At 39.2% G+C, this 17708-nt stretch overlaps 1 pseudogene; it reads right to left on the reverse strand.

The window, feature by feature from the left end:
* Positions 1-14755, reverse strand: part of LOC149231890 (uncharacterized) — a 101322-nt pseudogene extending 86567 nt beyond the window's left edge.
* Positions 14756-17708: the final 2953 nt, after the last annotated feature.

The raw sequence follows: 17708 nt of genomic DNA on the forward strand, positions 1-17708 counted from the left end.
AAGTGACAATGCATGGTCCTATATAAATAAATAAATAAAGGCAAAAGAAGGGAAAGTCTTCCTGCACAGAGAGGTGAAGCAAGCAACTCTGCTGGGGTACTGTCCAAGCTCACTGGTAGCAGAGAATTTTTTTTGTTCCTGAAGTTACTCCATCAAGGTACTCTCCAGGCCTCCTCGTAGTGAAGCAACACCAGATATGAAAAAAATATGCTCTGAAAATATAAATCTCGTGAACTTCATTACCCTATCCCAATTAAAAACATTCTGTGATCGTCGGTCTTATGTATGTGTTTAGCTAAGTAAAGGAATGAAGGGGACTATGTTTATGCATGGGGTAAGTGGAAAAGCCATGGAAATCTGCACAATTGATCAATACTTCCTAAAGAACTAGACCTTGCATGAAATAATTGACCAAGGAAGAGAAGTTGGAGTTCTACCAATGTGTCACCAAGAGTTTTTGTTGCAACAAAAACCCTCCAAAATTTTGTGTACTCTCAAATTTTGGAGCCTATTGTGGACCCTATAATCATTCATTCCATAATCACTTACTGGTCATTTCATGTTTCTTGATCTCCCTTCTTGGCTTGAAAGTTTCGAAGTCACTTTCTCATGCATGCTTTGTCTGTTACGAGTGCATGAACCCATTATCTTATGCAAGCTTGGAAAGCCATAGCATGTTCCATAAACATTGTTCATGTGCAATGTCCAATCCATGTTAATAGTCAATGTGCACTGACAAAAACTCTTTCTCACATTTTAATTGCATTTGTACTTGTGTTTTAGTCAGTTTTGCAAACTATTTCTCCCACACACCTTTATAGTTACGATCATCATTTTCATGTTTTCAGTTGTCTCTTTCACTTTATTTAATTTTAATGAGTGGTTTTTCCATGTTATCTTTGCTCTAGCATGTTTTAATTTCACTATTTATTCACATATCACAAGATTCGTTCACACTTTAGCAATTGTTTCATTTTCACATGTTAGTTGTTTCACAATGTATGTGTGCTTGTTCTAGTGGTTTCAAGGGGTTATCTTTGTGTGCATGAGTTTTTATACCCATATAAACATCATTCGCACTCATTCCAAAAGTTTTAAGTAGTATCACACAAGTTTCATAATGGTCATCAAAAAGTAGACCTTTAATGTCCCACTTTTCGTAAAGTAATTGTAAAGTTGTCCCATTGAGGGAAATATGTTGATAACATGTTTTGGATGATCTATTTTGTTGTGTCATCATAGTATTTCAAGTGTGTGATAACATTCAAGGCATATCAATCTTCAGAGCAGTCTCTTCGGTCCCACACTTAACCAAATTTTGGAAAAATCTTGGCAACCTAGCCTCATCCAGCCCTCCTGAACTACGCATTATGTAGTCTTAGCCCTCAAGTAGTGACCTTGTTACACAACATTTTATCACTTTCCCTATACTCCCCATTCCTTTATCCTGGAGGACCTCTATAGTGGCCCTCATATGTTTCCTTGCAATGAAGAATATGTCCCTACATCCCTCTTCATCTGCAAAACATTTCTCTCTTACATCATTTCCCAAGACTATTCCTTCAAGCTCAGTTTTCAAGACTGGCACTATCACTCAATTTCTTCCCTGTGCTGATTTGCAGAGTCTAATACTGGGCCTGGCGTTGAACAATTTTGGTTAGCCATTCATGACCTATGCCAGCCTTCTTTTGGGAAGTTTTAAAAATGGATTTGAAGCTTCTAGGTCTAGAAGCTTCGTGAATATAAGTCTAGTAAATGGTTGAGCATGATAGAGCCGAGAGAGACTGTTTGGGCTCCTCTAACCTATTAAAATGAAAGAAACCAAAAGGGATAAGGCCTCTCCTACCATAAGATGATCCATTTCCCCTCTATCAAATCTATATAAACTCCTGATTTTACAACCTCAGCTAGCTAGTGAAAGGGTTGAAATATTCTGAAAATATTGAGAGCCATATTAAGAACCTTATCTTTCTAGTTTGTGTGTGAAGGGAGAATAAGCTTATAGTATTTGGTTTGGAGCAAAAGGAAATAGGCCTTACACTTCCATTTTTTTGAGGGTGAATCATGATATTGTCATAGTGGTGTTGGAACCCGGACATGCCAAAGGGAACATTCAACGTCAAGGCTCTAGTTGTATTTAGCTTTTAAGTTTATATTAATACAACTAATCGATTATGCTCTATATCGTGTGTAATATTTCATTTGACATATTAAAACTCCTTTACCTTTTAAGTATATTGAATTTGATTTTAGGCTATCATAGTTGTTATTGCTTCTTGCATGTTTGTTTCAGGTATTGGAATGAAAGGAACAAAAGGAAGTCGGAGCAAGGAAGCAAGATCACCATCAAGTGGATTAGCGTTATAAGAGGTAGGCCCTCTTATTCGATTCTAATCTAAGGAAATTTACATTAGATTGTCTTTTTTGTGGCTACACCCACTCTCTTGGGCTAGAGGGATTGTCTCTGTCTACAGAGAGGATAATCCTACTCCACAATTTGGCAACCATACTTGGGATCCATCCCTCTCTTTGGATTGTTTTTCATTTCATGATTTGTGAAATTTTTTCTTATTTCACTTTTTCCTTTTGGTAATCTGTACTTCAAGTCATCTACTGCTTTGATTCTTGAATTTAGAGTGACAAGTCTAGTTTTGGTTTCTGAAAAGAATATTTTTTCTAAGAATCCCTTGAACAACGCTATTTATTTTCTGACAGTTGTGCTCACCGGTGCGATTTCCCTTTGAATAGTCCCACCACAGCCCCTTCTGGCATTTGTTGCTAGTTGGACAGTCATGTCGATACTTGTAGGTTTAAATTAGGGTTTCCCCTAAATCATTTACAGTGTGTCTTATCCTCATAGGTTCTGATTCTTGGCTTGTTTGCATGTATTCTCCCTGGCTAGAATGCTTTGTTAGCTTGATTGGTTTGAGATTGCCTTGCTTGATTTTTTTATTTTTTGGATGGTTTGTGTCCCTAGGGCATCTAGGTTATTGTCCATTCAAATTTTTTGTCTGCTCATCAAGTCAAGTTGTTGTATTGTTGCTTTGTGCATTTCGTTTTTTGATCCTTGCATCTATCTTGTTTTGGTTTGAATTGAATAAGTGAAAAAAATTCGTTTTCTCTTCTCTTGTCGAATGTCTCTTTTCCAAGCATAGATCACATTACTCGGTTTGTTTCAATTGAACCTTTGCATTTGATTTCAAAGTAGTTTTTCTTGTTGAGCTTTGTATTTTATTGATTCTTAGGTGTTTGGAAATATTCATTGAAATGTGTATGTGAAAGATGTTGGCATTATGAGACAAGTGTTGTCCTTGATGGAAAATCACACTGATGACAAATCATAGTGTAGAAGGATAGCAGCAAGGAATTGATGATCAATCTACAAGTATGAAGAAAAATATATACACGCTGGTTCGCTATATACCAAGTCGCGTGTACACGTAGGTTGGCTTCAGTAAAAGAGCGTGTATGTGGAAAAATTATCTTTGGTCCATGGCGGTTATTCCTTGGAAGTTGTGCCTATGGTTTTGGACCATGGTGTCTCGACAGACGTGTTGATCCCTAGTTTTGAAGTTAATGGTATTATGTTACTATGGTTTTGGCCCGAGGTATTGAGCAAGGCCTAAGGCTATATAAGGAGAAGAAGATCATTAGGCAAATGCATCTGAAAAGGCTTGAATATCTGATGAAGTATTAGATCCAGTATGCAGGTTATTGGTTGATGATGTATTGCTTGATCTGAGCTAAGGAGAGATCTCATCGGTTGATGGAGAACAAGATCTAAGGAGAGATCGGGATCAAATGGTTTGAAATGAACTATCTTTATATGGTTGATTATGCGTATTTCTAGATCTGCATACTGATGCAATGTTATGTTCTGGGTATAATTGATGTCTGGTACAGCTGCAAGTTATGAAAAACTATTTTTAGATCTGTACGCAGGTTGTCTTCGGTAAAACCGCATGTATACATGGGTTGCCTTCATTGAAGTAGCGTGTATCTTCTGGAGCTTGATTTTTGGGTTGCAGCTGGGTCTGACTGTTATTGCAGATTTCTGTAGTCTGCTCTGTGTTCTGGTGACTGGGTTTGACAGGGTTTCAATGGTTCAGTGATTCAAAGATTGTTGATGCGAGTATTGGTTGTTTTGTAATCTGCTATGAAAGTTGAATGAATTGTGGTCTTCAGATTGTAATGTTGTGCTTCAGGAATATCCAGTCTGAAAATGTATGAAAAGTGGTACCTGAAGGAAAGAAGATTGTAGGCCTGCACCTACGTACTAGTATCTTAGCTAGTACAAGAGCAAAGGGGGTTGGAGCTCCCTTCCAAGAAAGTTTGGAGAACGAGAGAAGGTTGAAGCCTTCTGCAGGTTGTAGCCTGCGTACTGGTATAAGGCTGCACCAGTACAAAAGATTGTAAACTGAAGTTCTTATTAAAGAAAGATAGAGACGACTTGCAGCAGGTGGTTTTCACCCACATTGGGTTTCCACCTTATATCATGGTGTTCATGTGTGTGGCTTTTGTGTGATGATCTGTTCTGTTTAATGTCCTAATGCATTTAACTGAAGATAAACTAGCTGAATTATAAGATTTATGTTTATACGCTGGTTTCTTTAGACACAGTGGCGTGTACACGCTGGTTCACTTAACTAAAGTAGCGTATATGTTTCTGAGCATTGAAAAAGTTTTATTTATCTGATAATATGGATTCACCCCCCCCCCCCCCTCTCAGTATTATTTCCAACAATTGGTATCAGAGCAGGTCCTTCGAAGAAGCTTGATCGCTTGAAGGTAGATCGTTCATCATGAGCAACTACGAGAGAGAAGCATCAATCAGGCCACCGGTTTTTGATGGGACAAACTTCAATTATTGGAAGGTAAGAGTTACTGCCTATCTTCAATCTCTTGGTACAGAAGTTTGGGACATCGTAGAGACAGGCTACACTTTTCCTTCAGCTAGTCCTACAGATGCAGCCGAGAAAAAGAAATATGAAACAAATGCGAAAGCAGTCAATACTCTATTGGGATGTATATCTCAATCAGAATTCATGAAGGTAATGCACTATAAATCTGCAAAAGGAATATGGGACAAAATTTTCATGAGCTATGAAGGAGACGAACAGGTAAAGCGTGCTAAAGTTCAAACTCTCAGGATTAAGTATGAGACTCTCAGAATGTATAATGATGAAAGTGTGGCTAACTATTTCCTTAGGGTAGATGAGATTGTTAATTGCATGAAAAACTTGGGTGAATAAATAAAAGAGGCTATTGTGGTTGAAAAGGTTCTAAGATCTTTTTCCCCCAAGTTTGAATCTAAAGTGTCTGCCATAGAAGAAAAGGAAAATCTGCAAATTCTCACTATGTCTCAGCTTCACGGAATTCTAACCGCTTATGAAATGAGAAAGGGAGGTCCATCAGACAGAAGAGAAGCTGCCTTCAAGGCTTCAGGCAAAGAAGATTATTATGAAGCAAGTCACGTGCCAGAAGATGAAGAAGAGGAATCAAATTTTGTCAGAAATCTTCAAAGGGGTTCTGGAAGGTTCAGAGGTAAGTTACCTTTTAAATGCTTTGCTTGTGGAAGAGTAGGTCATTATGCTACCAGATGTCCTCACAAAGATAAGAATGACAAGGGAAAGGAACATGTTAAACAGGAACAAGAAACAAAATGAAAAGAAGAAAAGCTATTACACTCATGAAGATAGTGATGGTCTTTCAAATAGTGATGAAGATGAACAAGGTAATAGATATAAACTTTTAATGGATTTTGAAGATGATGACTATATGGATGCTATAGATGTAGAAGGTTTTTGTGAAGAAATGAAAGATCTCAAAGTTTGCTTAGAAGAGAAGAGTGATATTATTGATTCTCTACAATGTCAACTAGCTGAAAAGGAAAAACATCTTGAAAAATTGGAATGTGAGATTGTTTGTCTTAGAAAGGAGATTGAGAAAAAAAAAGCGATTAATTTTAAATTTGTTAAAGGATCTGAAACCTTGGATGAGATTATCAATGTGCAGCGATCTCCTCTGATCAAGACAGGTCTTGGATATAATGGAGAAACATCTCAAGCATCTACCTCTAAAAGCTATCTTGATGCAGCAAGGAGAAGTGAGCAAAGGCCAAATAAAAGTCATCAGGTGAATCAGGGACAGTTTACCTCAAGAACAAATAAAGACCATCAAGAAATTCGGGGACAAACAAAAGCTACAATCAGCCTCAGGTAAAATCTTCCCAATTTGCTCCAAGAATGAATAGAAGCTACAATCGGTTGGATGATAGATCTGATTATCGCAGAAGTTTCTTTAATGGCCAATGCTTTTCTTGCCATAACTTCGGTCACAAAGCAGCTCAATGTGTTGCCTACAAGACAATCATGACTAGAGAAGCTCAAAAGCAAGGGAGAATGACTGGAACCATGAAAAGGACTTATAACAACTTTTCGGTTCTTGAAAATGAAGTTGAATGCTCTATTTGTAATAACTTTGGTCATGAAGACTCTGAATGCAGGAGCAGGTTCCGGAAGACAACTCAGAAGGAACAAACCTCAAATGTCAGAACATGGAGAATAAAGGAACCGCAACCAGAAAGATGTGGGATAGCCTTTTATGCAGAAGGTCAAGAAAGTCTATGGTACATTGACAGTGGATGTTCGAAGCATATGACAGGGGACAAAGAAAAGCTTGAGTCATATACCGCATTAGAAAAGGGGAAGAAAGTTTCTTTTGGAAACGATATCTCTGCAGCCATAAAAGGAAAAGGTGTTGCTCCATTGAAAGAGAAGGTCAAAGCTGGAAATGTTTTGTATGTTGATGGATTGAAGCATAATCTTCTGAGTGTCAGTCAGATGTGCGATCAAGGAACAGAGGTAATATTTAGATCAAATGGATGTTGTGTTTGTGACCTTGATACAGGTAAAACAGTGATCAAAGGAAGAAGGACTCCAAATAATCTGTACATATTTGAAGAAGGACCACAACAATGCTATTTGAGCAAGGATGATGAACACTGGCTATGGCATCGGAGGTTGGGGCATCTAAGCTTTTCACAAATAAGGAAAGCATGCAAATATCAGGCAGTTCGTGGCCTTCCAGATATCAAAATTCCAGAAAAAACTATATGCAAATCTTGTCAGTTTGGAAAGCAAACCAAAACTAACTTTCCAGAGAAGGAAGGATCAACCAGCATACCTCTTGAGCTAGTCCATACAGATGTATGTGGTACATTTAGGAAAAGGACACCTCGAGGAGAAGAATATTTGATATTATTCATTGACGATTTCTCCAGGTTTTTCTGGTTAGGGCTTATGAAGCACAAAGATGAAGCATTCGAAAAATTCAAATCCTTCAAAGCTTTGGTTGAAAATGAATCAGGACACAAAATTAAGTGCCTCAGATCTGACAGAGGTGGGGAGTTTACCTCAAACGAATTTTTCGATTTCTGTGAAGAACATGGGATAAGAAGAGAATTCTCTACAGCTAGAACTCCTCAGCAAAATGGGGTTGTGGAAAGAATGAACAGAACAATCCAACAAATGGCTCGTGCTATGCTTGATGAATCAGGTACTCCCGCAACTTTCTGGGGTGAGGCTGCACATGCTGCGGTTATTATTCTTAACAAAACAAATGTCCGAGTAAACAGCACTCAAACACCTCATGAGCTCTGGAGTGGTGAGACTCCTTCGGTGAAGCATTTCAAAATCTTTGGGAGCAAATGTTATATTAAGAATACTGATGAGAAACTTGGAAAACTTGAACCAAGAGCAGATGAAGGCATTCTTCTTGGTTATTCTCCACATAGCAAAGCATACAAGTGCTACAACAAAAGACTTGGCAGAATTGTTGACAGCATTGATGTAGTGGCTGATGAGAAGGGATATATTCCTAGGCAAGTTCATCATGAAGACATTGAAGAAGATGAAGGCTACCCTCAAAGGCAGAATGATGAAGAAAAAGAACCTCAAGAAGAAGAAGAACCTCAAGAAGAACCAGAGGAGCAGACAAGAATAGAAGAGAAGACTCCATCCAGATATGTTCAAAAGAATCATCCAGAATCTCAGATTGTGGGGCAGAAAGAAGCAGGAATACAAACAAGAAGAAGAATTGCAGAAGCTTCAAGCTATTTGGCATTACTCTCTTCCACTGAACCACAAAATGTGAAAGAGGCATGCAAATATGAATGTTGGGTCAAAGCAATGGATGAAGAACTTGAGCAGATCGAAAAGAACAATACTTGGGAATTGGTTCCTAGACCAAAAGATAAAAATGTCATAGGGACTAAATGGGTCTTCAAAAATAAATTGAATGAAAATGGAGAAGTAATTAGAAACAAGGCCAGACTTGTTTGTAAAGGTTATGCGCAGCAAGAAGGAATAGATTTTGAAGAGACCTTTGCTCCTGTTGCAAGACTTGAGGCCATCTGAATGTTCCTTGCTCTCTCAAGCTTTCAAAACTTCAAGGTATTCCAAATGGACGTGAAATCAGCCTTTCTGAATGGAGACTTAGAAGAAGAAGTATATATTGAGCAGCCAGATGGTTTCATTCTTGGGAATGATCCAAACCTTGTATGCATATTGAAAAAGTCTCTCTATGGTCTCAAACAAGCTCCAAGGGCTTGGTACTATCGTTTGGACAAATATCTTCACAAACAAGGTTTTTCAAAAGGATCAGCAGATAGCAATCTCTATATGAAAGTTGAAAATAACAAATTGCTAATACTTGTTGTGTATGTAGATGATATTATCTTTGGTAGCAATGAAGAGGCTATGAGTCAGAACTTTGCCTTGGTTATGCAGAAAGAATTGAAATGTCATTACTTGGAGAATTGACATACTTTCTTGGATTGCAAATCCAACAAAATGAAGGAGGTATTTTCTTGTCTCAAACCAAGTACCTCAAGCAGATCTTGAAGAAGTATGGCATGGAAGATTCAAAGCCAGTTTGTACCCCCATGGTTATAGGATGCAGCCTCAGTGCAAATGACGAATCAGCAGCAGTTCACCAACCCACTTATAGATCCATGATTCGGAGTTTTCTTTATTTGACAGGTACCCGACCAGATATTATGCATGCAGTAGGAATTGTTGGAAGATTTCAAGCCAACCCAAAGGAAACTCATCTTCAGGCAGTCAAAAGAATCTTCAAGTATCTTCAAGGGACCCAAAACTATGGCTTATGGTATCCTAGAGATACAAATCTCACTCTTCATGCTTACACAGATGCAGATTGGGCTGGAAGTGTGGATGATAGGAAAAGCACAAGTGGTGGTGCTTTCTTCCTGGGTTCCAGATTAGTATCTTGGTTCAGCAAGAAACAGGGTTTGATTGCCTTATCTACAGCTGAAGTAGAATATGTGGTTGCGGCATCTTGTTGCACACAACTTCTTTGGATGATGCAGACCTTGCAGGATTTTCAAATCACTTGCACTCCACCAGTCTCTATCTTATGTTATAATACAAGTGCAATCAGCATTTCAAAGAATCCAGTCATGCACTCAAAGACCAAGCACATACCAATCAAGTACCATTTTCTTCGGGAACAAGTGCTTGAGTAGAAAGTCAAGCTGGATTATGTTCCTTCTAAGGAACAAGTTGCTGATACTCTCACAAAACCACTGCCCACGGAAACTTTTGAATATCTCAGACAAAAGCTGGGAGTAGTTGATGCTACATCCTGCTGTTGAAGCTTGTCTTTTCTACAGAAAAGTTGATATACACAAGTTATGTAAGGGATATCCACGTATATATGCCGATTTATGTTGGGAAAGTCACGTGTATGGTGTACGCATGTTGCAGAAATCATATCCGCGTGCATACGCTGTTTTATGCAGGAGAAGCCGTGTATATGGAGTTCTGAACAGCAAGAGAAGACTCCGGTTGGAGAAGGTCTGAGATGGGTATGCCAGAATTCTTCAGGCACAGTTTCAGGGGGTGCAGCAGGCATAGGTTCAGGGGGAGCAGCTTAAAGTCTCATAAAGCATTGTTGGCATTTAGATGCTTTTGGTTCTAGTACATAAATTTTGTTGGTTTCAGGAGAAGGAGCTCAGAAGGAAATCTTGGTTGCTGATCTAAAAGATGTGTATCAGATGCTCCTTGTGACTTTCATAAGTCTTGGTCTAGATTTGTTGTCTCTATGTCATGTATCTCTTCTGTGATATCTCTTTTATGGTGTCAAGGTCATGTAACGGCCTATGTTGGTTTCCCCACTATGCCTGGGATGAATGATGTAATATAATTGGTTGGTTCTGATGTATCCCCTCTTGGTTGGGAGTATGGATGTATGTATTGAGTCTTTTAGTGATAGGAAGGTCCCTTATGGTGTATAAGTCTTGGTTCTTTTGAAGAACATCTTTTGCAGATCTTGCCTACAGTCAAAGGGAGCATGTTTCAGCACAGCCAAGCAAAGATATCAGCATGTACTCAGGGGGAGCACAACCCTTTGCCCTTGATGACAAAGGGGGAGAGTGATTTGATTTGGTGTTGTTGCCATCAGGTCCAAAGGGGGAGATTGTTGGCATTACGAGACAAGTGTTGTCCTTGATGGCAAATCACACTGATGACAAATCATAGTGCAGAAGGATAGCAGCAAGGAATTGATGATCAGTCTACAAGTATGAAGAAAAATATATACACGCTGGTTCGCTATATACCAAGTCGCGTTGTCACATAGGTTGGCTTCAGTAAAAGAGCGTGTATGTGGAAAACTTATCTTTGGTCCATGGCGGTTATTCCTTGGAAGTTGTGCCTATGGTTTTGGACCATGGTGTCTCGACGGACGTGTTGATCCCTAGTTTTGAAGTTGATGGTATTATGTTACTATGGTTTCGGCCTGAGGTATTGAGCAAGGCCTAAGGCTATATAAGGAGAAGAAGATCATTAGGCAAATGCATCTGAAAAGGCTTGAATATCTGATGAAGTATTAGATCCAGTATGCAGGTTATTGGTTGATGATGTATTGCTTGATCTGAGCTAAGGAGAGATCTCATCGGTTGATGGAGAACAAGATCTAAGGAGAGATCGGGATCAAATGGTTTGAAATGAACTATCTTTATATGGTTGATTATGCATATTTCTAGATCTGCATACTGACGCAATGTTATGTTCTGGGTATAACTGATGTCTGGTACAGCTGCAAGTTATGAAAAACTATTTTTAGATCTGTACGTAGGTTGTCTTCGGTAAAACCGCGTGTATACGCGGGTTGCCTTCATTGAAGTAGCGTGTATCTTTTGGAGCTTGATTTTTGGGTTGCAGCTGGGTTTGACTGTTATTGCAAAGTTCTGTAGTCTGCTCTGTGTTCTGGTGACTGGGTTTGACAGGGTTTCAGTGGTTTAGTGATTCAAAGATTGTTGATGCGAGTATTGGTTGTTTTGTAATCTGCTATGAAAGTTGAATGAATTGTGGTCTTCAGATTGTAATGTTTTGCTTCAGGAATATCTAGTCTGAAAATGTATGAAAAGTGGTACCTGAAGGAAAGAAGATTGTAGGCCTGCACCTACGTACTAGTATCTTAGCTAGTACAAGAGCAAAGGGGGTTGGAGCTCCCTTCCAAGAAAGTTTGGAGAACGAGAGAAGGTTGAAGCCTTCTGCAGGTTGTAGCCTGCGTACTGGGATAAGGCTGCACCAGTACAAAAGATTGTAAACTGAAGTTCTTATTAAAGAAAGATAGAGACGACTTGCAGCAGGTGGTTTTCACCCACATTGGGTTTCCACCTTATATCATGGTGTTCATGTGTGTGGCTTTTGTGTGATGATCTGTTTTGTTTAATGTCCTAATGCATTTAACTGAAGATAAACTAACTGAATTATAAGATTTATGGTTATACGCTGGTTTCTTTAGACACAGTGGCGTGTACACGCTGGTTCACTTAACTGAAGTAGCGTATATGTTTCTGAGCATTGAAAAAGTTTTATTGATCTGATAATACTGATTCACCCCCCCTCTCAGTATTATTTCCAACAATCTCATTTTAGCATTCCATTGAATAAAATACACCGTTCTAATTTGATTAATTAATATGTTGCATTGATTGGCATCATTGAAAGCTAGAATTGCATAATCATGAGAATTTGAAATCGAATGAACTTCTTTTATTGTTAAAAGGACTAGTTGAAGTGAATTTGATAGGAAGAATAGGAACTTGAAAGAATTTTCATTGTTTTCTTTTGAAAAGCGAAGTAGTGAGGAGTCATCTTACTTTTGATTGCTTGTTTTTTGCATTGATTGTTTTTATTATCTCAATTAGTGTAAGCATTCATCGAATTGAAAGGATTTTATCTCATATAGTTCCACATAGGAGTCTTTCACGTGACATCGATCGAGCCAAAAAACTAAGAGTTAATTTCAAGATAAACTTCTTAAATATTTTGAATTAACTTAAGGCATATTTGAAACTAAACGCTGACATTTAGAGGTCTAGGCTAGAGATGTGTTTCAGCGTCTTTAAAGCTAGTAGTTGTCATTTTATTCAGCATTAGACAACACTAGTACTGACTTGTGCTCCCCGTACCATCGCGTATATAAAGGAAGACCCCACTAAGTTCGCAATCCTTTATCTGCAGGAAGATGAGTCCACCACCTTGTAAACGTGATACACTGAAAACAACATTTGGGGAGATTTCCTTCCTGTACTTCTCGATTCGCTAAGAGGCATTCTACAGTTCATGGGTACCTGGTAATCCTTTTGCCTAAATTATTCTCAACAGTCATTTTGGTATTTTTTTCTCTTTTTTAAAAGATCACTCAGCACTTTTCCTTTCGAACTAATTCAAACCGAAAGAGACTAGAGTCATATTTGCTTTTTTCTGGACTCTTAAAACATGAAAAGGCATCAATCTGTTTCAACATCTTAAAAAAAAAATTACCCACGATCACATCACATTTCTGATAGTGTTATTGTGGACCACATCATGAATATATACCTAATATATTTTCAAAGCATTTAAATTAACTTATATTCTCTTTGTTTGAGACAAAGTCATCGTGGCTTAACCATAAGGTCCGCCTCATTCCTCTTCCTCGCCTTCATCTGGAAGGTCATATGGAGAAACTTTCCCTAAACTTCCACTGTCGCTTGAGGATCAAGGTGTTGAACTTGGAATTGTTCTAAGTATTCAACCTTTGTCTTCTCATTTGCCTCTGACAGATACTGGGTCACCTTACGAATCTAGCCCAGAATCCCCTGATAATCCTATCCAAACTCCTGACAGTCCTCAAACTTTTGATAGTCTACAAGGATTGGTTATAGACCCTTTTGTGGTATCTCCATAGCATCCCTAGAGTCTGTATGATCAAGCTGGTGTTCTACTCGATTTGTCTCCATGTTCATCTTCTGCTCATTGCCAATTGTTTTCTATGGAGTTAGAAGGAGAAATTCCAGTCTCCTCTCTGAGTAAGTCAAAATTTTCTACCACTCACACTCCTCAAGTGGGTGATGAGCAGCCATATGAGTTCCCTCCAAAAGTTTTTCCTTACACAGAAGCCATCCTGTCTAGTGTTTATCCCAATTTTAGCGAGCCCTTATTACCGCATGGTTATACCTCTCTAGTTGAGTTGGTTTCGGGTGCTCCTTGCGTCTCATCATTATATCAGAATCCTATCTAGTCTTCTGCCACCATGCTTACATCAGGTCCATTTTTCCATAACATAACCTCTCGATCGATTGTATGAACTATAGTTACCTTAGTTCCGGTTCAATCTCCCATTCCATCTCCGCTTTTTTCATCGTTTCAACCGACTCTTTTGGTTCAACTGATGATCTTGGTAAGTAGGACCTCGGTAAGTAATTATACCCCTCTAGTGAGTGGACAGACTACGCCACTACCTAGGGGGCAAGATCTGAATATCTCTATGATGTCAAGCCAAACCAATGTGAGTGAATCAAAAACTCACATTGTTGGAATGAATCAACCTTTCTACAACACTAATCCTAATCCTGTTGATCCATCCAAGTTAGCTAACATCCAATACCAGTATCCATACATGGCTCAGGGTCCATTCCAACTAACTTTTGTTCCATATGGTTCACAAGCCTTGGTTGCCCCTACTTACACTCTACAAGTTGGGCCTTATGTTTAGCTTGGCCATTTCGTTGTGCCTGGTGGGTATGGTCGGATTCAATTCGGGAACTATCTAGGAACTATCCATCTACCTTTGCAGCAATAAGGGCAACCTTCGTTGTAGCAAGGGAAAACATTGTAGTAGCAAGGAAAAGTTATACATTGCAAGGGAAACCTCTGCAACAGTCACAGCAACCTTTGCAGCCGCAGTCACAATTTGTTCAGAAATCCTCCAAACCTTCGTCCTCACAAGGCCGGCATTTGCAACAGTAGCCACAAGGTCAACCTATGTAGTAGCAAATCCAATATTTGCAGCATCCACAGGGTCAATCTCTGCAGTAGCAGAGCCAACCTCTGTAGCAGCAGGTCGTCTATACAATACCCACAAGGTCAGCCCGTTCAGGGCCAACGTCAACCTTTGGAATTTCAAGGTAAGCCCCTATAATAGCAGGCAAAAAATCCTTATGTCCAAGGGCAACAGGTTCGAAATCCTTATGTCCAGGGGAAACAAGTGAAAAATCCATACGTCCAGGGTCAACAGTTTCAAAATCTCTATGTCCAAGATCAATAAGTTCAATGACCCTTTTACCCATATGCCTATCCCTACAGACAAGGTAACCTACAATAAGGGTAAAATTAGAATCCACATGGACAAAATTCTCCACTTTGGGGGAAAAATCCATATCAACAAGGAGTGATTCCATAGTTCGGGTCTATTCAAAGACCCCAAATGCCTTTCAATACGCAATTTCCTTTCTTGGCCACATTGGAACTGTCAAATTTTTCAAGGCTCACCAATGATCCTATCCTTCATTCGCCTTACTGACCTATAGTTCCAAAGAAATTTTTGAGCGATTGTCTGAAATTTGAGGGGAAAGAGAAGGAGGATCCACAAGCCCATGTGATGACATATCACCTCTAGTGCTCCTCTAACTCACACGTTGATGATTCTATCCACTTACGACTCTTTCAAAGAACTCTCATAGAGACTGCAGTGAAATTATACATCAAATTTCCTTTAGGTACCTATAGTGACTTTAACACTCTCTCTATGGCTTTCCTCACTCATTTCCAGTTGTTGATTTGCTATGAAACTGGCACCTATCTACGTATGTCACTTAAGAAAGAAACTGCGACCCATATCCCTGATCACATCCATGAATGGAGACATCGACGTCGACTGATCAAGTTTGAAATTGATGATATGTTGTTGATAATATGGTTCACCAAATCATTCATTAGAAAAATTTCTTAGGACATAGCTATGGGTGGATGTGTTACTAAGGAGAAAGCCATCGCTCGTGCACAGTATTTAGCCCTCGCCTACTCACAATTTGGCACATTTTATGAGATGCTACCCGATGCTCCAAGACCATCATCCGATCTGACAACATCGAAGTCTCCAGATATGCCACTTGTTGATGGAGTGATCGGTTCTGTGTCTCAGACCCCCATGAATCTTCTTCCAAGAAAAAAATTGGTCTCGAACACTAGTTCTAATGATCCCTCTTGAAATTCACCTGGCCCTAATAAAACCTCTGAGGTTCACGCTGTCAATTCTACCACAAAGGACAAACCCTCCTAATTCGTTTGCTGGTGATGCTTCTCAAAGAAAGCCGAAGCATCCATGCTTCATCTGTGAGGAGGATTATTGCACTAAAGGTTTTCTCTAACGATCTGAAGTTAGTAACTTGTTAAAAGGGACCCCCATTGTCTTAAAATAACCCTTTCCATCCCAGCAGACCCAAATGGTAGGCTAGCCTAAGTCTTTTGTTCCTTTAGGTTCCCAAGTGTTTATGATGAACACACCTATAATTGTGGCTACTAGGTTCAAATATTGTCAAACTCTGACAATAGGGAAAGAGAAAGAAGGTACCCCTCCCTCCTCTATCATGTTGACCTCCAGTCCTCTCCATATAGAGTGACCTAATCCTAATTTTGGTGTTCAACCACCCTCTCCAGGTGTGCTGCAAAAGTCGTCGTACAATCCGAATGCTTGAGCCGCTCAGCATTATAATTTTGTTGAGGACTTAGCTCAAGTGCCATTAGCTATGTTTGCTCTAGACGTCCTTCAAAGTTGTCCCTCTCAGCAAAAGTCATTACTGTCGGCCATTAGAGGTGTTGATCCATCTGATTTGAACCTTATATGCTTTGATCTAGAAAACCATGTTCCGTGCTTACCTCATCAAATTGCATTTCTTATTCAAGTGATCATCAATGAAAATACAATTCACAGGACATTCATTGATGAAGGTGCTTCTACCTGCATCATATCTATGTCTTGTTGGAAGGAAATTAGTTCTCCTACCTAGAACCAATCACCTAACATGTTGGAAGCCTTTGATGGACGTGATTCACGGTCATTTGGTGTCCTTCCTAATCTTGCCATTACTTTTTAAGCCAAGACAATTAATGTCAAAGTAGAATTTGTTGATGTGAACCTTAACTATAATCTTCTACTTGGGCAGAGTTGGACCCATGCCATGCATGTTGTAGCCTCTTCTCTATTTTGTGTGCTCCATTTTCCTCATCAAGGGAAAATCATCACAGTCGACTACTTGTCCTTCTTTGCTTCTTCTTCCTGGATGGCAATGTTCCTTACGTGAAGCATACTGGTGCTCCATAGTGTCGGGGTTATACTTTTCAAAGATACCACCTTGATGGGTATTTTTCCTCTCTCACCTCCGCATGTTACCTCAGTCAACATGATCTCAGTTAAGTTTGATCCTTCAGTCATTCCTCCTCCTAATCAAGTTGATGCACGGGGTGATGTCATGTCGTTAAGCCCTACCAATGTTATTTATGTGGAGATTGTTTCGTATTTGGATTTGGTATCTATTCATCCCAATGCTTTTCGTACATCTCTTGATGCATATTCTCAATCTCCCTGGCTTGGTTCTTCTGACTCTTTTTATCCCTTAATCGAGAAATTTTCTACTGATGAAATTATCATAGAAGTTATGTCTCTTGAGGAAGCACCTTGGAATGATACTCATCATCATTCCTCATTCTTACCTAGCTAGGGAGCTATGTCTACCTATCTTGAGAAGTTCTCTTCTCATTTCCCAACCCAACCACTTCAGACACCTATCATGACCCATGAAGTTTGGTCGAAAGGGAACATGGGTAATATTACCAAAATGATGCCAATTGACATTTCTACTAAGCGTAGTGTCATTAAAAATGTTCATATTAGGGTAACTTGTTCTCTTGATGAGATCAAGCTTTATACTCATCTTTTTCAAGATTTGCGAGTTGTTTTGCATGGTCGTATGAAGAAATTCCTTACATTGACCCAAGTATAGTTATGCATGAAATTCTAACTTGTCCTAACTTGAAGCCCATTCAGCAATGGCTCCATCTAGTGCACCATAGAAAAGCGGCTGCCATTAAGGGGGAAGTTGAGAAACTTCTTAAAGATGGATTTATTTATCCTATTCCTCTCACAAATTGGGTATCCAATATTGTACGGTGACTAAGAAGCAAGGCACCATTCGAGTATGTGTTGATTACCGTGACATTAATCGTGCTTGTATGAAGGACAATTATCCCACTCCTTTTATAGACCAGATCATAGACGAATATGCTGGGAGTAAGATTTTCTCTTTTATGGATACTTTCCCTAGTTATAACTAGATAAACATTGCGCCTGGTGAT

This window comes from Pinus tabuliformis, chromosome J (assembly GCF_031772625.1).
Source record: "Pinus tabuliformis cultivar Carrire ecotype Pingquan chromosome J, CPIR1, whole genome shotgun sequence".
In the NCBI taxonomy this organism is placed as follows: domain Eukaryota; kingdom Viridiplantae; phylum Streptophyta; class Pinopsida; order Pinales; family Pinaceae; genus Pinus; species Pinus tabuliformis.